The 24,805-nt window shown below is 46.2% G+C and overlaps 1 long non-coding RNA gene across 1 annotated transcript; it reads right to left on the bottom strand.

Annotated features, from left to right (window-relative positions):
* Positions 1–1,610: 1,610 nt before the first annotated feature.
* LOC116985666 lies at positions 1,611–23,913 on the bottom strand. Its single transcript, XR_004415329.1, has 4 exons — positions 23,732–23,913; positions 22,889–22,934; positions 16,698–16,808; positions 1,611–2,659 (listed from the first exon to the last, which is right to left on the bottom strand). It is a non-coding gene; the product is annotated as an uncharacterized LOC116985666 (long non-coding RNA).
* Positions 23,914–24,805: the final 892 nt, after the last annotated feature.

Raw genomic sequence — 24,805 nt, 5'->3', positions numbered from 1 at the left:
ACAGTTAGCTCCGAAAGAAAAAGCCTTTCACGGCATGTTGGAATTAAGTAGTTTTCCATATTTAAACAGTTCATTCAATTAGCCAGTAATTGTTTCCCTAACTACTCTGTTAACTGTGGTATGGATGGTCACCGTGTGTAAAAAACAAACAGGAACAAGTCTTCCTCTCCCTGTTCCCAAGCAGTTAACAACCCAGCAGTATGAACGTTGATTTCTCTCATTTCAAGTAACTGTTGCATTCCCTCTCTCACCAACCCCCCCCGCACCCCTATCCCCACCCTGGTCGTGCTACCTGTTCCACTGTTCACATCCCTGCATCCTTCCATTATCTGAAGAAGGGTCTTGACCCAAAAAGTCACCTCTTCCTTTTCTCCAAAGATGCTGCCTGACCCGCTGAGTTACGTGTTTGTCATCTCTTCATTATCACATCTTCCCCAACCAACAATGGGCCATGATGGGCTCCATCCTTCCAGAGGTCATCAGATGCCGGCCCTGAATTGTTCTGGTCTTTTCTCACCCCCAGTTTATTCCCCCCCGCGCCCCCCCCCCCCCACTCTCATCACCATCTTGTACACAGGCAAAAGATAATGCCCGGAAGAAACGCCTCACAGCATGGCTGACAGGCTGGCGTAACGGGTAGAGCTGCTGCCTCACAACGCCATAGACCCAGGTTCAATCCTGAACTCGGAAGCCTGCTGCCTGTGTGGAGTTTGCCCATCCTCCTCGTGAACGCGTGGGGTTCCTCTGGTTCCCTTCCGCAGCCCGAAGACGTGCGGATTTGTAGGTTAAATTGTCTCTCTGGCCCCATCTCCTCTGACAGCGAGTTCTCGATTTCAACCACTCTCTGTGTAAAAAAATGTACCACTGAGATCCCCTTTAAATCTTTTACATTTCACCTTAAATTTTGTGTCTAAAATAAAACTTGTACCAAAAGCAGAATGGATCATTTTTGGAATATCGGAAGGTAACCCCGAATTAAACGTGTTTCAAAAGAACTTACTTAATTACGGGCTAATAATGGGAAAAAAGCTTATACTCAAATTTTGGAAAAATGCTCCAATACCAACAATAAAAATGTGGATTTCAAACATGTTCGAAACACTACACTTGGAAGAGATAAGACACCTCCTAGCAGGCAAAGCAGATCACTTCCAAAAGACGTGGTCTGCATTTATGGAACTATTACAAGCATAAGGTGCAATAGTAATTTAAAATATAAATGGTACCAGGATCTGGTAACGGGGGGTATAAAATAAATTAAAAAAAAAAAAAAAATACGGTTGGTATATCCTTTTTTGCGGAGTTTTGTGTTACAATAGAGCGATTGTTTTTCCTTTTTTTTCCTTTTCTTTCTAGGGTCTTATTTCCTTTCTTTACTTCCTTCTCTAACTTCTTCCCTAAGGGGCTTTCTTTTCCCAACACTTTCCTGCACCTTCACGATTCTTGCTCACTTTCCTTACTTCTTTTATTTCTATCTTTTTTAAAGCTCGAAAAACGAAGTGGTACAACAAATGTAATAAGATATATCTGATATCTGATATATCTGATTATTGTAATTTACTGTACTTCTAATTAAAAAAAAATTAAAAAAATTAAAAAATTGGGTCTAAATTAAACAAAACCTCTATCTGGTCACACATCAGTCTCTATTGCTTCAGGGGAAAAAGTTCAATCTATCCAGTCCCTCCGATAACTCGATAAGTCAGTCAGATAATACTATAGGTACAAACGCTCAAGCCAAACCCAAGTTTAATAGACCGAGCAAAGGGGAAGATACAGGTTGCAGAATATAGTTTCCCACATTGTAGCTGTAGATGGAGTGAAGAATCCGTTTAATTTAGTTTAGTTTATTATTGTCACATGTAAAAGTAAAAAGCTTTTTGTTTGCTTGCTATCCAGTCAGTGGAAAGACAATGCATGATTCCAATCAAGCCATCCACAGTGCACATATAGTGCAGGATATAGCATTGACATCCGCTAAAGTCTGATTAAAGATAGTTGAAAGGTCTCTAATAAGATAGATGGGGGGCCAGGACTGCACGCATGCTGGGGAGAGGAAGGTTCAGTTCCCCAATAACAGCTAGGAAGGAACTGTCGCTGAATCTGGAGGTGTGCGTTTTCACAATTTTGTACCTCTTGCCTGATGGGAGAGGGGAGAAGAGGGATTGATTATGCTGGTGGCCTTGCCGAAGTAGCGTGAAGTGTAGATGGAGTCAAGGGAAGGGAGGATGACTCGTGTGATGGTCTGAGCTGCGTCCACAATTCTCTGCAATTTCTTGCAGCCTTGGGCGGAGCTGTTCCCAAAACAGGCACTGACGCAACTCGATCAGATCCTTTCTACGGCGCATCTGTAGAAGTGGTGAGGGTTGTTGAGGACACGCCGAACTTGCTAAGACTTCTAAAGGCAGTCGAGGCGTTGTTGTGCTTTCTTCGCCTCGCTCTGATGTGGCTGCTCCAGGACAAATTGCTGCTGATGTTTATTCCTAAGACCTCGAAACTTTTGACCATTTCTACGTCGGCGCCTTCGATGTAGACTAGGGTGTGTGTACTGCTTTGCGTTTGATGCTGGATGCTTTTGAACTGATACTGGGCTTTCTTGAGGCCAAGATGGATATGGCTCCACTTGAAACTGAAGCTCGGTATCTGAGGTTGCAGGACACTAACGATTCAAAGCAAAGAGAACAGAATTAGAGATTGTGACTTGATGTGGTTTTGCTTCTATGAATAAAGTATATTTCTTGCATTACTTATTTAAAAAGAAAAATAAACATTCAGCAAAGCACAAAAGAAAAAGTCTGCTCTGTTCTGTAATGTTCCGTAAAATGGAGCCACGAGGAACTGCAGATATTGGTTAACAAAAAAAGCTCAAAGTGCAGGAGTAATGGCCCTGTCCCACTGTACGAGTTCATTCATGAGCTCTCCCGGGTTTAAAAAAAAATCAAACTCATGGTAAGCACGGAGAATGAACATAGCGGGAACGTCGGAGCTCGGGGACGCCTCTTAGCGGCTCGTCACACTAACGACAGGTACTCGGGAAGACTCGCTAACGGCAGGTAAGCTCGGGAAGACACGTGAAGATTTTCAACATGTTGCAACATAATGTCCAAACTCTTCCACTTTGGAAGACGAAATAAGCTCAAGAGAGCCCCTGAGTTCTTCACTTCTCAAAGACGACACTTACTTTAAATAAGACGGATACATAGAAACATAGAAATTAGGTGCAGGAGTAGGCCATTCGGCCCTTCGAGCCTGCACCGCCATTCAATATGATCATGGCTGATCATCCAACTCAGTATCCCGTACCTGCCTTCTCTCCATACCCTCTGATCCCCTTAGCCGCAAGGGCCACATCTAACTCCCCCTTAAATATAGCCAATGAACTGGCCTCGACTACCCTCTGTGGCAGAGAGTTCCAGAGATTCACCACTCTCTGTGTGAAAAAAGTTCTTCTCATCTCGGTTTTAAAGGATTTCCCCCTTATCCTTAAGCCCCAACATCGGGAGCAATCTTCCTGCATCTAGCCTGTCCAACCCCTTAAGAATTTTGTAAGTTTCTATAAGATCCCCTCTCAATCACCTAAATTCTAGAGAGTATAAACCAAGCCTATCCAGGTCTTTCTTCATAAGACAGTCCTGACATCCCAGGAATCAGTCTCTGCGCTGCCCTTCTCTGCACTCCCTCTATGGCAATAATGTCCTTCCTCAGATTTGGAGACCAAAACTGTACGCAATACTCCAGGTGTGGTCTCACCAAGACCCTGTACAACTGCAGTAGAACCTCCCGCTCCTATACTCAAATCCTTTTGCTATGAAAGCTAACATACCATTCGCTTTCTTCACTGCCTGCTGCACCTGCATGCCCACTTTCAATGACTGGTGTACCATGACACCCAGGTCTCGCTGCATCTCCCTTTTCCTAGTCGGCCACCATTTAGATAATAGTCTGCTTTCCTGTTTTTGCCACCAAAATGGATAACCTCACATTTATCCACATTATAACTGCATCTGCCAAACATTTGCCCACTCACCCAGCCTATCAAGTCACCTTGCAGTCTCCTAGCATCCTCCTCACAGCTAACACTGCCCCCCAGCTTAGTATCATCCGCAAACTGGAGATATGCCTTCAATTCCCTCATCCAGATCATTAATATAATTGTAAATAGCTGGGGGTCCCAGCACTGAGCCTTGCGGTACCCTACTAGTCACTGCCTGCCATTGTGAAAAGGACCCGTTTTACCTCCTACAAAGTGCTGGAGTAACTCAGCGGGTCAGGCAGCAAGCTCTGGAGAAAAAGGGATGGGTGATGTTTTGGGTCAGGACCCTTCTTCAGACGGTCAGGGCCATTAATGGACTCCACCTTTCCCTGGTCAGGTCATCGGTGCCGGCTCTGGTTTGCCTCCCCCCTGACTCTCAGTCTGAAGAAGGGTCTCGGCCCGAAACATAAACATTTTCTCCAGAGATGCTGCCTGACCCATTGAGCTACTCCAGCACTTTGAGTCTATCTTCGGTATAAACCAGCATCTGCAGTTCCTTTCCACACTTGGTACTTTAAATAGATGCTTGAAGTACTTCTGTCCAGAAACACCCTCTCCCCTGAGGAAAGGTACAAATTGAAAGCTGGGTTTATGCGTTCCCTTTGATGATGGAGTATTTCTAATGATACCTTTAAATCGTTTGATCTAGAGTGCTTTGGCATTATATCAATTGGATATTGTAATTAAGCACAATTCATCATTCTGACAAATCCTTACACTGTACTCTGCAAGAGAATAAGGTCATTGCAACAAATCATTTCACTAAATTAAACCAACTTCATTTAGTTAAAAAAAACAACACACTAATTGTAAAGCAGGTTATACTAAATTAACCAATCAATTTACACAACACACCCATGTATATTCATTTGAAGAATCCAAATATAGCATGTTTTACTTACACACATTTCCATAGTTGAAATCCTGTCCTTGTTTTCTCAATCCATGGGTCAGAAGTAGTGTTATTTTTAGATGGAGGGTGAAGGTTGTTAAATAATGCAAATGGGAACTTGGCAGGACATGTAAACCAATGCGCTAAAGATAGCACAAAGGGTATTTTCTAATCCTCCATGGAAAATTGGGCAATTGCGTTGGGCCAATTAGCACAGTTAATTTAAGGGTGATCTTGATAAAAAACCATGGGGGAGAAAGGATAAGCTGTTGAGGTAAAAGCCTAACGTCACAGCACGGTAACGGGCCCTTGGGTCTTTTCGAGTCTGGTTCGTCCATTAAACGCCTATTTAAAAAGCGATCCAAAGACCCAGACATCCTGGTTCAATCCGGAGCTCAGGTGATTTCTGTGTGGAGTTTGCATGTTCACCCTGGTTTCGTCCAGGTGCTCTGGATTCCGCTCACATCCCAAGGACATGTGGGTTTGTAGATTAATTAAGTTCTGTAAACTCCCACTTGTGTGTAGAGAGGGGATGAGAAAGTGGGATAACATAGAACTAGCGTGATCGATGGTTGGCATGGCCTCGGTGGGCCGAAGGACCTGTTTCCGCTCTGTAATTCGACAACTGACACTAAAACTGAAACTAAAACCAATCCCATTTGACACCGTTTGACCCCGGAGATTCACAGTGTTAAATCACGCACAAATCCTTGGAATGAGGAGATGAAGCCGGAGCACCCGGGGGAAACCCACGTGATCTACAGGGAGAACGTGCAAACTCCAAACAGACAGTACCCAAGGTCAGGATCGAACCTGGGACACCTGCGCTGTGAGGAAGCACTTTCACTGTGCCGTGTAAGAGGCCAAATACCAGGTTGCGGTTTACTATTGTCACGTGTACCGAGGTACAGTGAAAAGCTTTGTTTTGCATGCGATCCAAACAAATGAGATATACCATGCACAAATACAATGAGGTCAAACTGAAGCACAATAGGCAGAGCAAAGGGGAAGATACAGAGTGCAGAATATAGTTCTCAGCACTGTAGTGCATCAATTCCATAGACAAAGTCCAATGTCCGCAATGGGGTGGAGATGAATCAGGTGGTATCCTAGCTTATGGAAGGACTGTTCAGAAGCCTGATAACAGTGGGGAAGAAGCTGTTCCTGAGCCTGGTGGTGCGCGCTTTCAAGCTTCTGTATCTTCCGTCACTCCACATGGACAAAAATTATGGGTAGACACAAAATACAGGAGTAACTCAGCGGGACAGGCAGCATCTCTGGAGAGAAGGAATGGGTGACGTTTCGGGTCAAGACCCTTCTCAACCTGAAACGTCACCCTTTCCTTCTCTCCAGAGATGCTGCCTGCCCTGCTACTCCAGCATTTTGTGCCTATCTTTGGCTTAAAACAGCATCTGCAGTTCCTCCCTGGACAAAAATCATATTAGAGTTAAGAGATAGTCAAGTGTTTAACTGTCAAATGTACCGATAATGGAACAATGAATTTACTTCTTGCATAGCAGGCCTGCAAATACACTATTCACTGATAAAATATATGATAATCCCCAAAAAAGAATGGAATGAATTACTAGGTATTAATATCAAATCAGAAATCAATTATGCAACCAAAGACACAGTCCAGAGAACTGATTTGTGTTGGAAGGAACTTCAGATGCTGGTTTAAATCGAAGATTGGTAGCTTGTGTCTACCATAGAACTGATTGATTGAATTGATTGAAAGATACAGCATAGATACAAGCCCTTCAGCCACCAACTCCACGCCGAACATCGATCACCCGTTCACACTAGTTTTGTTATCCCACCTCTGCATCCTCGCCCTACACATTAGGGGGCAATTTACAGAAGTCCATTAATTTACAAACCTTTACATCTTTGGATTCTGGGAGGAAACCAGAGTACCGAAGGAAATCCACATGGTCACAGGGAGAACGTGCAAGCTCCACACAGGCAGCACCCGAGGTCAGGATCGAACCGGGATCTCTGGCACGGTGAGGCCGCGGCTCTACCAGCTGCTCCACCGTGTCGGCCCAGTGGATAGTTGCTGAAGTTAGTGTCGTGTAGTGTTCAATAGCTTAATGGTTTCTGGAAAAAAGCTATTCTTGAACCTGGTGGACTTGGTTCTCAGGACCGAAATGTGACATCTCCAGATTCAGAGACAGTTTCCTCCCAGCTATTATCAGGCAATTGAACCATTCTATCAGCAACGAGAGAGCAGACCTGAGCTACTATCTACCTCATTGGAAACCCTTAGACTATCTTGAATCAGACTTTACTGGACTTTATCTTGTATCTATACCTGTGGATAGCTTGATCGTAATAATGTATTGTCATTCTGCTGACTGGTTAGCACACAACAAAAGTTAAGGGCCTGTCCCACTTGGCCGTCATTTGCGCCTCATTTAGAGGCGTGGAGGAGTGTGGAGTTGCGCGCAGTATCGTGGGGCGCTCCAGGATTTCGTCCTGTACGAAATCCTCGCGTGCCACCTGCGTGACATATCACGTACCCACGCTGGCACATTGGGTACTCACGCTGACGCATTGGCGCCGCACGCTGCGTCCCGGCGTCTCACATGTATCGCGTGGTGACGCATGGTTACGTCACCGCGTCGCCGCGCACTGCAGGGTATTCTAATGACGTCACGCGCACCAGACGGCATGATGACGCGTGATTTGCGCGCAACGTCGCGCGTAATGACACGTCGACCTATTTTGCATATGACGCCTAAATGAGGTGCAAATGACGGCCAAGTGACACAGGCCCTTTATTCACTGTACCTTGATACACGTGACAATAAACTAAACTAAACTAAACTAAACTAAACTAAACTATCCATCTACCTGTCTGGATGTCATAAAAACCATGCCTTTTCAATATTGTTATTCTATCTGCCTCAACGCTTTCTCTGGCAACTCATTCCATATACGTACCACCCACCGTCTGTGTGAAGATGTTGCCCCTTAGGTTCATATTAAAGTAATCCTATTAAATCCATTCCAGTGCAGGAAGACCGTGGATTAAAGATGTGTTAGAACAGTTTAAGAGACAAGAAAATCATTGTCTTTCACATGATTTAAATGTCGAATGTAATTCAACGGTGTTGACTTCAATCAAACTCAATTCCAGAAGCAAGCATAAAGTGACTGCATTTTGCATGTACCTGTAACAAACTGCATCGAGAGCAATGCTTGAAAATAAACTAATCCCCATATTTGTCCAAATGGAATGAGATTCCAGGTTTATAGTCATAGGTATGGGGTAAAAGAGTATGGAAACAGGCCCTTCTGGCAGCCTATTCTATGAGGCACCATCCTCTGAGTGAATAAGTTGTCCCTCAGGTTCCTACATCTTTCCTTAAACTTCACCTTAAAACAATGCCCTCTGGTGTTTGATTTGCCTTCGCTTGATGAAACCAATTCGGTACATTCATCTGATCTATTACCTAAGGGCAATGATTACAAATGAACTCATCACTGTATTTCGCCAAACAGAATGAGAGTCCAGGTTTAGGGTCAAGGTCATGAGGTAAATGAGCTTGGAAACAGCCTTTCGCCAGTTCATGGCGGCACAGTGGAACAGCGGTAGAGTTGCTGCCTCACAGCGCCAGAGACCCGGGTTCAATCCCGACTACGGGTGCTGTCTGTACTGAGTTTGTACGTTCTCCCAGCAATCCCGTGGGTTTTCCCCGGGGGTTCCAGTTTCCACCCACACTCCAAAGACGTGCGGGTTTGTAGCTTGTTTGGCTTTGGTGAAAATTGTAAATTGTCCCCAGTGTGTAGGATAGTGCTGGCGTACGGGGTGGTCGCTGGTTGGCGCAGTCTCGGTGGGCCGAAGATCCTGTTTCTACCTACGGTGTAGCTCTAAACTAAACTAAACTAAACCCTCTGCAAGAACACCCCCCCAGTTACCTGCGCTCCAAGGAATAAAGCCCTCTCCCCATAGCTCGGGCCCTTTCGAGTCCTGGCCACATCCTCGTAAATCTTCTCCGCACTCTCTCCAGCTTATTAGGACGTGAGGAGAGGCACTGAATTTCCAGCTGTTATCTCTGTGGGAGCAGCTGCCTGGAACCCAGCAAATCATCTATCTTGGAGACGTCCAATTACCGAGCCTAAAAGCCTTGCAATGATTCAGGAGGGATGTGATCAGATCTATTGGAGCGATTCCGTTGAAGGACGGCGAGAAAGGGGGTGGAGACGGCGTTGCCTGGTAATTCCTACCTGCCGGCACCAACAGCATTAAAGCAAAACAAACCAGCTGCCTCAAAATAATGTTGTTCACATCGGACGGGGGAGTTGAGCGCGTCGGCCCATTAAGTGAGCAAAACTACCACTGCACAGACACAGAATGAAGTGAAATACAATGGAAAACTGGTCAAAATCACTCTTCACTCTTCCACAACAAGGAGTACAATTCAAGTCACACCGAGGGATATATCTATGACAAGCCACTTCAAGAGGAAAATATCGTTAAGATTTATTAACAGCCTCCAGGAGAACCTAGTGAAAGGCCTTTTATAAGCAGTTTAGTGTCTATTTACAGTACTCCCACTTTTAGGTTTGTTTAAGATAGACACAAAATGCTGGAGTAACTCAGCTGGTCAGGCAGCATCTTTGGAGAAAATGAATAGATGACATTTTGTGTCACAATCCTTTTAGTTTAGTTTAGAAATACAGCGTGGATTCAGGCCCTTCGGCCAACCGGGTCTACGCCAACCAGCGATCCCCACACATTAACACTATCCCACACACACTAGGGACAATTTACAATTTTACCGAGGCCAATTAACCTACAGTCTAAGGAAGGGTCTCAACCTGAAACGTCACCCTTCCTTCTCTCTAGATACAGGTATGCTCCCTGTCCCGCTGAGTTACTCCAGCATTTTGTGTCTATCTTCAGTTTAACATAGAAACATAGAAACTGGTGCAGGAGTAGGCCATTCGGCCCTTCGAGCCTGCACCGCCATTCAACATAACCAGCATCTGCAGTTCCTTCCTATACATTTAGTAACCTACAGACCTGTATGTCTTTGGAATGTGGGAAGAAGCCAGAACACCCGGAGAAAACCCACACGGTCAAAGGGAGAACATGCAAACTCTGTGCAAACAGCACCTGGTAGTGAGGATCGTTGTAAAATTATCCCTAGAGTGTGAAATAATGCTAGTGTACGGGGTGATCACTGGTTGGCGTGGACCCGGTGGGCTGACAAGCCTGTTTCCGCGCTGTATCTCAAGCCTAAAGTCTAATCTCCTAAAGACCCTGACCCGAAACGTCACCGATCCCAGTTCTCCACAGATGCTGCCTGACCTGAGTTTGAGTTTGAGTTTGAGTTTGAATTTAGTTTATTGTCACGTGTACCAAGGTACAGTGAAAAGCTTTTGTCGCCTGCTAACCAGTCAGCGGAAAGACAATACATGATTACAATCAATCCCTCCACAGTGTACAGAAACATGAGAAAGTGAATAACATTTAGATAAAGTCCAGTAACGTCCGACCAAAGATAGTCCGATGGTCTCCAATGAGGTAGATAGTAGCTCAGGACTGCTCTTTAGTTGGTGAGAGGACAGTTCAGTTGCCTGATAACAGCTGCATTTCCACACCTCTGTACCTCTTCCCTGATGGGAGAGGGGAGAAGAGGGAGTGACTGGGGTGCGACTCATCCTTGATTATGCTGCTGGCCTTGCCAAGGCAGGGTGAGGTGTAGATTGAGTCAGTGTGTGGGAGGTTGGTTTGCGTGATAGCCTGGGTTAGTGAGTTACTCCAGCACATTGTGTCCTAATTTGATCACAGCAGGAGTGTGCTGAAGGGATGGTGATGAAGATGGAGTGGGCTCGGGCGGAGTGGAGACAGTTCTGAGCCCATGCAATGAGGCCAGGTCGCGTAAAAACCCACTGGGAGGTCAACGGCGGGATGACAGGTCCAGGAACAAATAGATAGAGCACGGAATGTGCCAGGATTTCATGCTCACTACATGAGTGATCAAACGCTGTACGTTCAAAGATTTGCACATGTTCTAGCCAGAATCGAGGTGGCTTTGTGGAACATTTCTTCTCAACAGTCTGAGCAGTTTCCCACGTGGAGGTCATGGTGTCTAGGTACGCAAAGTTGTCTTCACGGTTGAGCGATGAGACTCTAAACATGAGGAGGACAGGTAAATCATTCAAGGAACAATCTGTCTGCTATCCATCATGGTCAGGCGTTTCATGTTAGAACTGTGAAGTGGTGAATAAGTTGCAGGGAGCCTTGGTGTCATGGTGCAGTGAACACTGCTTGCAAAGGACACCGCACACTATTCTGGCCAAGAGGGGCGAAGATGGTGAAGCGACGATTAAACGAGACGCGGCCTCTGGTCTGTCAGGGCCGCCCAGCTCGTTCAGCCAGTTCAAGATAATGGATGGAAACCAACACCCGGTCAATCAATGAGAAGAAGATTTAGATCAAGTTCAATGGTTCAATGGCACTTGGGGCATCACGGTGGTGCTGCTGTGGAGTTGCTGCCTTACAGTGCCGGAGACCCAGGTTCCATCCTGATTATGGGTGCTGTCTGTGCTGAGCTTGTACGTTCTCCCCATGTCCTGCGTGGGTTTTCCCCAGGTGCTCCGGTTTCCCCCAAAACTCCAAAGACCTGGAGGTTTGAAGGTTATTTGGCTTCGGTAAAATTGTAAATTGTCCCTTGTGTGTAGGATAATGCTAGTGTGCGGTGCAGACTCGGTGGGCTGAACGGCCTGTTTCCGCGCTGTATCTCTAAACTAAATGTGCCTAGCTACAGTAAGATTCCTTTTTTGAACACAATTCAGTAAATTCTCACCAATCTCACCAGTGCTAAGTCTACTTTTGTTTAATGTCGAGAGGCAGTGTGGAAACAGTTCCTTCCACCAACCAAGTCCGCACCCACCAGAATCAATAGTTCTATTCTACTCACTAGGGGACAATTTACAGGCATATAAGCCTGCACGTCTTTGTTTGAATGTTCCAGAGAAAACAATCCAAATTTGTCCAACCTCTACCTATAGCAAGTACACTCTAATCCATGCAGCATCTGAGCAATCTTTTTTGCGTCCTAAGCAAACTAAGCATGCAGGTACAGCAGGCAGTGAAGAAAGTGAATGGCATTGTTGGCCTTTATAACAAGAGGAGTTGAGTATAGGAGCAAAGAGGTCCTTCTGCAGTTGTACAGGGCCCTAGTGAGACCACACCTGGAGAATTGTGTGCAGTTTTGGTCCCCTAATTTGAGGAAGGACATTCTTGCTATTGAGGGAGTGCAACGTAGGTTTACAAGGTTAATTCCCGGGATGGCGGGACTGTCATATACTGAGAGAATGGGGCAACTGGGCTTGTATACTCTGGAGTTTGGAAGGATGAGAGGGAGTCTTATTGAAACATATAACATTATTAAGGGTTTGGACATCTAGATGCAGGAAACATGTTCCGATGTTGGGGGAGTCCAGAACCAGGGGCCGCAGTTTAAGAATAAGCAGTAAGCCATTTAGAGCGGAGACAAGGAAACACTTTTTCTCACAGAGAGATGTGAGTCTGTGGAATTCTCTGCCTCAGAGGGCGGTAGAGGCCGGTTCTCTGGATACTTTCAAGAGAGAGCTAGATAGGGCTCTTAAAGACAGTGGAGTCAGGGGATACGGGGAGAAGACAGGAATGGGGTACTGATTGGGGATGATCAGCCATGATCACATTGAATGGCGGTGCTGGCTCGAAGGGTCGAATGGCCTACTCCTGCACCTATTGTCTATTGTCTATTGTTTATAGTCTATCCTCTCCAAAGCCTCTGCATTAATCCTCTAACGGGTCGACCAGAACTGCATACAACAAAATGAAAACAAAGGTTAGTTTAACTTGGCATCATGTCCGGCACAGACATTGTGGGCTGAAGGGCCTGTTCCTGTGCTGCACCGTTCTAAGTTCCAAAGATAAGTAAATACGTTCGAATGAATGAATGGGGCGCCGTGAAGTGCACACAATACCTCAAATGCAGCCTAACCAATGTCCTGCAAAGTTGCAACACGACTTCCTGATTCTTAGGCTCTGAGCACATGCTTTTCCACATCGACAACTAATAGATTGCAGATCAAATGCAGCACAATAGCTCTTTAACATCAAGGCTTAAGATTGTCATTGATAATATCATCATGGCTTTGATAATGGTTATCTATGATCAAGCAGCCAAGTTAACTTTAAATCCCTAATTCACAAAGCAGCAAAATAAGGGCTTCAAACATTAACCAATTTCAGACTCGAAGTGCCAAAGTAACTCAGCGGGTCAGGCAGCATCTCTGGAGAACATGGATAGGTGATGCTTTGGGTTGGGACCCTTCTTCACAGCCTGGAGAAGGCTCCTGCCCATTCCATTCCACCTATCCATGTTCTCCACAGATCATTTCGCAGAACCCCTAGGCTCAGTCTGCCTTGACCTACATGATCTCCCAGTTGACAAACGTTTTAACTCCCCTTCGCACTCTCATACTCATGGGGTGGGGACTGGACATTGTGCCTTCCTCCACAGTGCTATCCACTGTGGGGGGATGATTTTTTTGTCTAATTGTAGTCCTGTAGGTCTGTGTCCAAGATGGCTGCCGTGAAGAGAGAGTGGACGCTGGCGCGCTTTGGCTGCCGCTGCTCTCTCTTCACACTGTGTTTTTGATTTTCTGTTTTTGGATTGAATTCTGTTTTTAATTTGTGTCTCTGTGATGTCTTTTTTACCTGTTCTATTCCGATTATATGTTTTTATTCCGATTACTATGTAAGGTGTCCTTGAGATGTCTGAAAGGCGCCCATTAAATAAAATTTATTATTATTATTATAACTGACATTTCTGTCCTGGGCCTCCTCCACTGTCAGAGTGAGGCCAAATGCAAATTGGAGGAACAGCACCTCATATTTCGCTTGGGCAGCCTACAACCCAGCGCTATGAATATTGATTTCTCTTATTTCATGTAACCTTTACATCTCCTCCCTCTCCGTCCCTCCCACACCACAGTCATCCTGCCATTCACTGTTCGTACCCCTTTCATTATCACCTCTTCCACAGCCAAGCATTGTGGGCTCCACCTTTTATTGATCATCGGTTCCAGCTCTGAATTTGTTCTGAACCTTTTCATACCTCTAGTTTCCCTCTCCCCTGACCCTCATCCTGAAGAAGGGTCTCGACCCAAAACATCACCTATTCTTTTTCTCTAGAGATGCCGCCTGACCCACTGACTTACTCCAGCATTTTGTGTCTGTCTTTGGTGTAAACCAGCATCTGCAGTTCCTTCCTACACATGTTACTCCAGTGCTTTGTGTCTTCTTTTAAATACCAGCATCTGCAATTCCTTGTTTCTATGGAGATTGGGGATATACAGTGTGTGCAAGATTCAGTTAAAGCAGTAAAACAGGTTGAGAAAGCATTCAAAGTGGAGGACATGGTCCAGGCTTTACAGGTAGAGGTGAACTGCTGGAAATCTAGCGTCTGGAGAGATTTTGTCTGTCATCAGAACTGGAAGTTGGTTGATTGAGTGAATGTCGGCACAGCAGAAGCCGTTTGTGGGAAGCAGGGGTGCGGAGAGTGGGTGAAGACACCTGACTGGGTGTGTAGAGCAGGTGGGAAGGTCTCCAATGGGGGTGGAGAGGGTGTAATGAAATGGCAAGAGAGGATTAGGTTTAAGTTCATTATTGTCACCTGTGCCGAGGTACAGGGAAAGGCTTTGTTTTGCCTGCGATCCAATCAGATCAAAAACACCATCTATAAATACATTCAAGTCGAACTCAAGTACAATAGATTGAGCAAAGGAAAATATACAGGGTGCAGTGTACAGTTCCCAGCATTGTAAGCGCATCAGTTCCAGAGACAAAGTCCAATGTCCGCAATGGGGTAATAATAATAATGGATGGGATTTATATAGCGCCTTTCTAATACTCAAGGCGCTTTACATCGCATTATTCATTCACTCCTCAGTCACACTCGGTGGTGGTAAGCTACTTCTGTAGCCACAGCTGCCCTGGGGCAGACTGACGGAAGCGTGGCTGCCAATCTGCGCCTACGGCCCCTCCGACCACCACCAATCACTCACACAAATTCACACACAGGCAAAGGTGGGTGAAGTGTCTTGCCCAAGGACACAACGACAGTATGCACTCCAAGCGGGATTCGAACCGGCCACCTTCCGGTCGCCAGCCGAACACTTAGCCCATTGTGCCATCTGTCGTCCCCGGTAGAGGTTCAAGGTTCAAGGTTCAGGGTTTGTTTATTGTCACATGTACCAATTAAGGTTCAGTGAGATTCAGATTGCCACAGTCACACCAATAAACAGCAACAAGACACCCAAATCAATGTTTAACATGAACATCCAACACAGCGACTCCCTCACATTCCTCACTGTGATGGAAGGTAAAAAAAGTTCAATCTTCTTCCCTTCTTTGTTCTCCCGCGCAAGGTCTGGGCACTCAAACCTTCCGTCGTGGGGGGCGATCTTGGATTCAAGATTCAACATTCAAGAGAGTTTATTGTCATGTGTCCCAGATAGGACAATGAAATTCTTGCTTTGCTTCAGCACAACAGAATATTGTAGGCATAAATAAATGCAGAACAGATCAGTGTGTCCATGTACCATTTAATATATATATATGCACACATAAATAAGCATATAAAACGCAGTAGGCTATTAAAGTTCAGATTTTTGTTTGAGTTGAGTTTAATAGTATGATAGCTGTGGGGAAGAAGCTGTTCCTGAACCTGGATGTTGCAGATTTCAGGCTCCTGTACCTTCTACCTGAAGGCAGCGGAGAGATGAGTGTGTGGCCAGGATGGTGTGGGTCCTTGATGATGCTGCCAGCCTTTTTGAGGCAGCGACTCTGATAGATCCCCTCAATGGTAGGGAGACCAGAGCCGGCGGTCGAGCCCTCTGCATCGGGGCGATCAAGCTCCCACATCTCAGCTCCCCGCGCTGGGCGATCTGGTCCCCGAGTCGGGGCTGGTCAAACCTCCTGCGGCTTGGTGTTTCCTGACATCAGTCTCTACCCGAGGCTGTGAGCTCCTCGATGTTGATCTCAGGCAAGGGATCGCAGGCTCCGATGGTAAGCCCACGGCCCTGCGGTGGGGCTCAAAGGCAGTCTCGAGCAAGGCCGCCAGCTCCATGCAGTTAGGCCGCATAGTGACCAGAGATACGATCCAAAAAAAACTCGAAGGAAGGACAGTTCTTGAATTCTGTCTTGTAAGCTCATCCTCAGATGGAACGGAGAGGAAATCAATCTTTGTGTTGTTTAAATCAAGCCAACACTCAAACAAGTTCACATTTTCTTAGTTTAGTTTAATTTAGCTTAGTTTAGACATACAGCGCAGACACAGGCCCTTCGGCCCACCAACTCTGCGCTGACCAAAGATCACACATACACTTGCACTATCCTATACACTAGGCACGATTTTACTGAAACCAATTAACCTACAAACCCTCAGTCTTTGGAAAGTAGGAAGAAACCGAAGCACCTGGAGAAAACCCACGTGGTCACAGGGAAAACGTACAAACACCATACAGACAGCACCCGCAGTCAGGATCGAACCCGGGTCTCTGGTGCTGTAAGGCACCAACTCTACCACTGCGCCACCGTGCCACCCCGATCTATGGAGGCAAGTTCCATAAAAGTTTATGATTTTGAGTCTTTGTCGAACACGAGTCTGGCCCTCCTCCCCCATCTCACGGACAAAAGGCACTAAGTTGCTTATCTTCAAAAGAGTTGTGGGATACAGTGAGACTTCTGTTAAGGATACATACTTGTTGTGCAACGTAATGTCAGAAATGCCTTAGTTCTTCACTTCAATCCTCAGATATGTTCTGCTCCGGAGCTGTCTCTTAGTTGTACTTTTGTTACAATTGTGAAGCTGTCTGTAAAACGAAACAAGAAAATGTGTCTTTCAAAAGGGAATTTATGCATATTTTTCTCATGGCTGCGTTTGGCTAACAGTTTGGCTAACAGAACTGGAAAATTGGTGGGACACTGATAGTGACCCAATCCTGTTATCGTGCATGTGAAATAGAAACAGCAGCTTCGGCAAGGCCAGCAGCATAATCAAGGACTAGTCTCACCCCAGTCACTCCCCCTTCTCCCCTCTTCCATCAGGCAAGAGGTACAGATGTTTGAAAACCCACACCTCCAGATTCAGAGACAGTTTCTTCCCAGCTGTCATCAGGCAACTAAACCATCCTCTCACCAACTAGAGAACGGTCCTGGCCTTTCTCGACCATTTATTTCAAGAGGGCCTGTATACAAAAACAGGGATGCGACGCTGAGGCTCTATAAGGTGCTGGACAGGCTGCATTTGGAATATTGTGAGCAATTTTGGGCACCATATCTGAGGAAGGATGTGCTGGCTCTGGAGAGGGTCCAGAGGAGGTTTACAAAAATGATTCCAGGAATGAGTTGGTTAACCTATGATTGAATGGCGGAATAGACTTGATGGGCCGAATGGCCTAATTCTACTCCTATCTCTTGTGACCTTATGACCTCCCATCTACCTCATTGAAGACACTCGGACTTTCTCTATCTGAACTTTACTGGACTTTATCTTGCACTAAACATTATTCCCTTTATCCTGTATCTGTACACTGTGGACAGCTTGATTGTAATCATGTATAGGCTTTTCACTCACTGGACAGCACACAACGAAAAAAGCTTTTCACTGTACCTCGGTACCCGTGACAATAATAAACTAAACTAAACTAAACCTTATATTCCATCAATTCAAAACTCATATTTGGGCGGCCTACAGTGGCGCGGTGGTAGATTTGCTGCCACCCGAAGACCCGAGTTTGATACTGACTACGGGTGTTGTCTGTATGGAGCTTGTATGTTCTCCATATAACCACATGGGCTTTCTCTGGGTGCTACGCTTTCAACCCACATGCCAAAGACATGCAGGTTTGGAAGTTAATTGACTTTGGTAAAATTGTAAATTGTCCCTAGTGTGTAGGATAGTGCTAGTGCACTATCCTGGTGATCACTGGTCGATGCAGAGATGGTGGGCCGAAGGGCCTGTCTGAAGCTGTGCCTCTACAGTCTAAAGCCAACAAAGACAATGTTATTCATGTTATCCCTTGATCAAGTATCTGTACACTGTGGGTGGCTCAATGTAATCATGTATCGCCTTTCCGCTGACAGATGTCTCGCCCAGCCTAGGCGCCATATTTTCGGGAGGTCTTCCGGGGAGCGGGGGGGCGATTTCCGCTTGCTTGATTAATACGGGTGTCAGGGATTATGGGGAGAAGGCAGGAGAATGGGGTTGAGAGGGAAAGACAGATCAGCCATGATTGAATGACGGAGTAGACTTGATGGGCCGAATGGCCTAAACCTGCTCCGAGAACTTACGGACATGAGAGGGAAGAGAGTAACGTTGGGAGAGACACAAACCAAATTCTGCTCCTGAAACATATGACTGGATAGCACGCAACAACAAAAAGCTTTTCACTGTGTACCTCGACACACGTGACAATAAACTAGACTCAACCAAACTCTGACCCAGCCTGCCTCATACACGCATACATCATCATAACAGAAGATAACTAATATTGTCATTTCACAAGCCATTTCATATACTAAAATGTTTGAGATCTCTGGCAGCAGTACAGTAGAGATGAATGTTTGGAGTTTTTACATTGTGGTTGGGAATCAGACCCCCTTTGATCTAGCATGGTGGCACTTTGCTTGATTCCCTGCTCCCGGTAATTAACAACGAGTAGGGGCCTGGCAAAAGTTGTGACTGAATCCCACAGCCGGGCCAAATTGTAAAGCAATGTCACGTATTTTCACTGAAGGCGAGGGATTCCCTTATCGAGATTCTCCTCTAAGTATTGTCCGAGGGCAGCACAGTGGAGCAGTGGTAGAGCTGTTGCCTCACAGAGCCAGAGACCCCGGTTCGATCCTGACTACGGGTACTTGTCTGTACGGGGTTTGTACGTTCTCCCCGTGTCCTGCGTGGGTTTCCTCCGGGTGCTCCGGTTTCCTCGCACACTCCAAAGACGTGCAGGTTTGTAGGCTAACTGGCTTTGGTAAAAATTGTAAATTGTCCCTAGTGTGTAGGACACAGCTAAAGTACGGGGTGATCGCTGGCCAGCGCGGATTTGGGGAGCCGATGAGTCTGTGAATCGAAATGAAACTAAATTATTTGCCAGAATTTATTCAAACTGATTCAGCCAATCTGATTTATGAGCCAGAGAGAGGGCCAGGGTTGGGATGAAGGTAATTCTAGCAGCTTTAATGAATTAGTTTTAAAGTCAGCAAGCATTTTGTCGACAGATTGCATTGATATACACAGAGTGATGAGAGTTTGGGCGATCTTTTTTTCAGGTACAGGTCCACCACCAATTTTCCGGCATCCTTGGTTCCAGAGCTTTTCCGGATTATCCGGATTGCCAGACCAACCGAGGTCACAGCCTCTGAGAGAATACAATGGTACCAGAATGCTGAGTTACTCCAGCATTTTGTGTCTATCCTCAGTGTAATCCAGCGCATGCAGTTCCTTCCAACAGGTTTGTAGGGTTCCGGGACCGCTGGGCTCCGCAGGGTGTTGAATGTATCCTCAATAAGGATTGTAACATAGTTGTATAGTAGTTTATTATGGATACATGTTTGTATTGTATTATGGTGGTGGGTTCTGGCTTGTTTTATTGTAGTGTAATTATTATTTTTAATAATTGAATAAATCTTTTGATTTATAAAAAAAAAAAAAGGTTTGTAGGTTAATTGGATTTGGTTTAAAAAATTTGTAAATTGTTCCTAGTGTGTAGGACAGTGCCAGTGTATGGGGTGATCAATGGTCGGTGCAGACCCGATGGGCCGAAGGGCTAGTTTCCGCGCTGTTTCTCTAAAGACTAAAATCTACCGATTTTGAAAGTTATTGAAGAGTTGAAGGGCATGTGAGTTGTCTCGTATAGCACAAAGGGTGGAGGGTCCATGGAACGAGCTGCCAGAGCAGGTAGTTGAGGCTGGGACTATCCCATCGTTTAAGAAACAGTTAGACAGGTACATGGATAGGACAGGTTTGGAGGGATATGGACCAAGAGCAGACAAGTGGGACTAGTGTAGCTGGGACATTGTTGGCCGGTGTGGGCAAGTTGGACCAAAGTGCCTGTTTCCACCCCATGACCCTATGACCCTGTATCACCCTATGACCCTGTATCACCCTATGACCCTATGACCCTATGACTCTTTGACTGGATGGGGGAGGGTGGAATACAATGGAGTCAAGGCATTTGGAGACAAATTCAGTTGGGCCAGACCAAGCAGAGATGATGGGTCAGCCGGGACAGTCTTGTTTGTGGATTTTCGGAAGGAGGTAGGATCGGGCAGTGCAGGGTTGGGGACCGATATGACATCACCAGTGGTCAGGGGATATGGGGAGAAGGCAGGGACGGGGTACTGAATGTGGATGATCAGCCATGATCACAGTGAATGGCGGTGTTGGCTCGAAGGGCCGAATGGCCTACTGCTGCACCTATTGTCTACTGTCTATTGTCATGAAAATAGACACACAGTGCTGGAGTAACTCATCGGGTCAGGCAGCATCTCTGAGAAAACATGCAAACTCCACACAGACAGCACTTGAGGTCAGGATCATACCTGGGTCTCTGGCACTGTGAGGCAGCAGCTCCACCAGCTGAATGAAAATCAAATCAAATTCAGGTGAACACAATATGCTAGAGTAACTCATCGGGTCAGGCAGCATCTCTGGAGAAAATGGATTGGTGACGTTTCCGGTTGGGACCCTTCTTCAGGCAGGCTAGGAGGATCTGAAGAAGGGTTCTGATCCGAAACGTCACCTATCCTTTTTCTCCAGGGATCCTGGTGACCTGCTGAGTTACTCTAGGAGCTTTGTGTCTATCTATGGTATGTAACAGCATCTGCTGTTCCTCTCTGCACCAGAGATCATGAGATTGGTAATGTCCTGGCTTGGTGTTTGTCTGTAGGGTGATGTTCACTTTTGAGGAGGTGTCCGAGAGTTGGCACCTGGCTTCAGCACAGTAGAGGCCAGCCCACCAGGCTACAACAGCACCTCCCTTGTTGGCGGGTTTAATGACAGTATTGGGATTGTTCAGTTAGTTTAGTTTAGTTTAGTTTAGTTTTTGGTCACATGTTCTGAGGTACAGCGAAAAGCTAATTTTTTGCATGCTATCCAGTCAGCGGAAAGACTGTAGATGATTACAATTGAGCCGTCCACAGATACTGCATAAAGGGAATAACGTTTAGTGCAAGTTAAAGTCAGTAAAGTCCGGTTAAAGATAGTCCTTACTCTTTCTCGCCCTCTCTTTATCTCCCTCTCCCTCTCCCTCTCTTTCTCTCTCTCTCTCCATTCCTTTCTCTCTCGCTCTTTCATCTCACTCTTACTCTCTCTCTCCCCCTCTCATTCTTTTTCCCTGAGGGTCTCCACTGAGGTAGATGGTAGCTCAGGACCGCTCTCTAGTTGGTGATACGATGGTTCAGTTGCCTGATAACAGCTGGGAAGAAACTGTCCCTGAGTCTGGAGGTGTGCGTTTTCACACTTCTGTACCTCTTGCCTGATGGGAGAGGGGAGGAGAGGGAGTGACCGGGGTGAGGCTGGTCCTCGATTCTGCTGGTGGCCTTGCTGCGGAGGGCTGCAGCGTCAGGTGGGGATGAGATTGGGGCGAGTAAGGGGGGCAGAGACGAGCGGATTCATCTCCTCCCACTGCTGAAACATGAAAGGAATGTGCAGAGCAGTGGGACTGAAAGCTACGAGGGAATTTGGCTCTGGAGAAGGAACCCTGTAACACATGGTGTCTGAGCCACAGATAGCGTGGGAAAGGGTGTGCACAGCTTCCCAAGGTCAGCTGTAGCCATAGTTATGACATAAATAGATGACTTGGGATACAGTCTAATCAGGCTGTGGACGATGGAAGCTTGCCCAAAGCTGTGCCCATGAGAAATGGCCACAGGGTCTCTCCCTCTCTCCCTCCTCTCTCTCTCTCCTTCCCTCTCTCTTTCTCCTCTCTTCCTCTCTTTCTACCTGTCCCTTTGTCTCTCTCTCTCCCTCACTACCCCTATCTCTCTCTCTCTCTCATGCCCCCTCTCTCCCTCTCCCACTCCCTTTCTCTCTCACTCTCTCTCTCTTTCTCTCACTCTTGATCTCTTTCACTCTCACATACTCTCTCCCTCTCTCCCCCTCTCTATCTCTGTCTCTCTCTCTTTCTCTCGCCCTCTCCCTTTCTCTTGCTCTCTCTTTTGCTCTCCCTCACTCTTTTTCTCTCCCTCTCTCTCTCTCTCACTCTCTCTTCCTCACTCTCTCCCTCTCTCCCTCTCTCTCTTTCTCTCTCTCTCTTTCTCTTTCTCTTTCTCTCTCGCTCTTTAAATTCAGTTTTAAAAAATGTGCCCGGCTGTTTATACAAGAGCACATGGTGGGCTGATCCGTATTTCCATTTGCATTCATTCAATCTATTCCGCTCTTGATTTTATACACTATAAAATTGCATTACAGATGATCTAACGCCTCCTGTTACAAAGAAAGTCCACCATTCATCCTTTTTACTGACATAGAACATACATCATAGAACATAGAACAGAACAGTGCAGCACAGGAACAGGCCCTTCGGCCCAGAATGTTTGTGCCAGACATGATGCCGAGCTAAACTGATCTCATCTGCTTGTACATGATCCTTATCCCTCCATTCTCTGCACTTCCACGTGCCTGTCCAAAAGCCTCTTTAATATCGTATCTGCTTCCACTACTACCCCTGCCAGTCCATTCCAGGACACACAGAATACTTTGCAGCAAATAACAAACTCTCTGCAGTGGAAACAGCGATTGGGAGGCCAACGTGCACTAATATTGGGGGTTTCAATATATTGCTTTATTATTGCTGGATAAAGGCCTGGATAGAGTGAATGTGGAGAGGATGTCTCCACCAGCGGCAGAGTCCAGTACCAGAGGGCACAGCCTCAGTATAAAAGGACGTACCTTTAGAAAGACGAGGAGGAATTTCCTTAGTCAGAGGGTGGTGAATCTGTGGAATTCATCGCCACAGACGGCTGTAGAGGCCGTCAATGGATATTTTTAAGGAGGAGATTGACAGATTAGCACGGGTGTCAGTGGTTGTGGGGAGAAGGCAGGAGAATGGGGCTGAGAGGGAAAGATGCATCCAGTCATGATTGAATGGCAGAGTAGACTTGATTGGCCTGGTTCTGCTGTGATGATTTATGAACATGAACTTTTGAGCTTATGATGTTATCTGTGAGTTTGATGTTTACAAGCCTATTATGCAGCTGCAAGTGCGAAGTTTATTGTTCTGTTGACAGTACATATACGACAATTAAACACTCTTGACCTTCTCATTGGCAGCACGGTGGTGCAGCGGTAGAGTTGCTGCCTCGCAGCGCCAGAGGCCCGAGTTCGATCCTGACTACGGGTGCTGTCTGTACGGAGTTTGTACGTTGTCCCCGTGACCCGCGTGGTTTTTCTCCGGGAGCTCTGGTTTCCTCCCACACTCAGAATACGTGCAGGTTTGTAGGTCAATTGGCTTCTGTAAACTTGCGAACTGTCTCTAGTGTGCAGGATGGTGCTAGCGTAAGGGGATCGCTGGTCGGCACAGACTCGGTGGGCCGAAGGGCCTGTGCCAGAGCCTCACTTCTTCAGTAACTGCACCGAGATCACCCTGGCTCTCGTGCTGAATCCTCTAGAGGATGAAATTGAACCAAAAACTCTCCGACCACTAAAACAACAAACAAAGGAAACTTAGACTAGCTCATTAAGCATTCACACGCTAAAAAAGGCACTGAGATAACTGAGGACCAATCACATTACCGATGCATGTTGATAATTGCTTCAATATCCCGTCAAATTCCGTACCGTCTCTCCAGGAGCGAGATTTCCCACTCAGTTCTGTGGAGATTTATTCCCACCGTGGTCAGATTCCCTGGGACCGTCCCAGACTAAATCCCTAACCATCTATTAGTCTCACGAGGATAATTTTGTTCTTTCCCCAACCGACGACTCCAGTCACTGACACGGCTTGCCAAATTTCAATCAGAAATCAAAGGGGGCAAGATGAAAGGAATGTACTGTGACTTCGGAGAGATGTGAAAAGAGTTGCAGAGAGAGAGAGAACGAGAAAGAGAGAGAGGGAGAGAGAGTGAGGGGAGAGAGGGACCGAGAGAGAAAGAGAGAAGGAGGGAGGGAGGGAGGGAGAGAAATAAGGAGAGAGAAAGAGTGATGTGTGAGAGAGTAAGAGAGAAGGAAAGAAAGAACAAGAGGAAAGACAAAGAGAGGAGGGGGAGAGAGAGGGAATGAGAGGGTGAAGGAGGGAAAGAAATAGGAGAGGGAGAGAAAGAGAGAGGGGGAGAGAGGGGAGAGATAAAGTGAGATAGAGAGAGGGGGAGATAAAGAGAGAGAAAGGAGCAGAGACAGAGAAAGAGATAGAGAGAGAGAGACAAACCTATGTCCTCTGGTTCTTGATTCCCCTGCTCTGTGCATTGACCCTATCTCTATTCCCCTTTGTGTGGAGTTTGCACGTTCTCCGTGTGACCGTGTGGGTTATCTCCGGGTGCCCCGGGTTCCTCCCACACTCCAAAGCCGTGCAGGTTTGTAGGTTAATCGGCATCGGTAAAGATTGTAAATTATCCCCAGTGTGTAGGATAGAGCTAGTGAACGTGAATCGCTGGTCGGCGCAGACTCGGCGGGCGGAAGCGCCTATTTCCGCGCTGTATCTCTAAACTGAACTAAACTAAAAAGTTGGTTTATGTCAGATACCTGATTTAATGCAAATAAACTTTATCCAGAATAAAAAATATGTACAATACAAGAACTGTGAAAAATTCTGACATTCTCCACATCTATACAAACATTCGTTAGCGTTATAGGTTGTCGTGTTCCCAAAAA

Source organism: Amblyraja radiata, chromosome 22 (genome assembly GCF_010909765.2).
Source record: "Amblyraja radiata isolate CabotCenter1 chromosome 22, sAmbRad1.1.pri, whole genome shotgun sequence".
Taxonomy (NCBI): Eukaryota; Metazoa; Chordata; class Chondrichthyes; order Rajiformes; family Rajidae; genus Amblyraja; species Amblyraja radiata.
The sequence above is the reverse complement of the archived record's forward strand: the minus strand, read 5'-3'. Positions and strand labels throughout refer to the sequence as shown.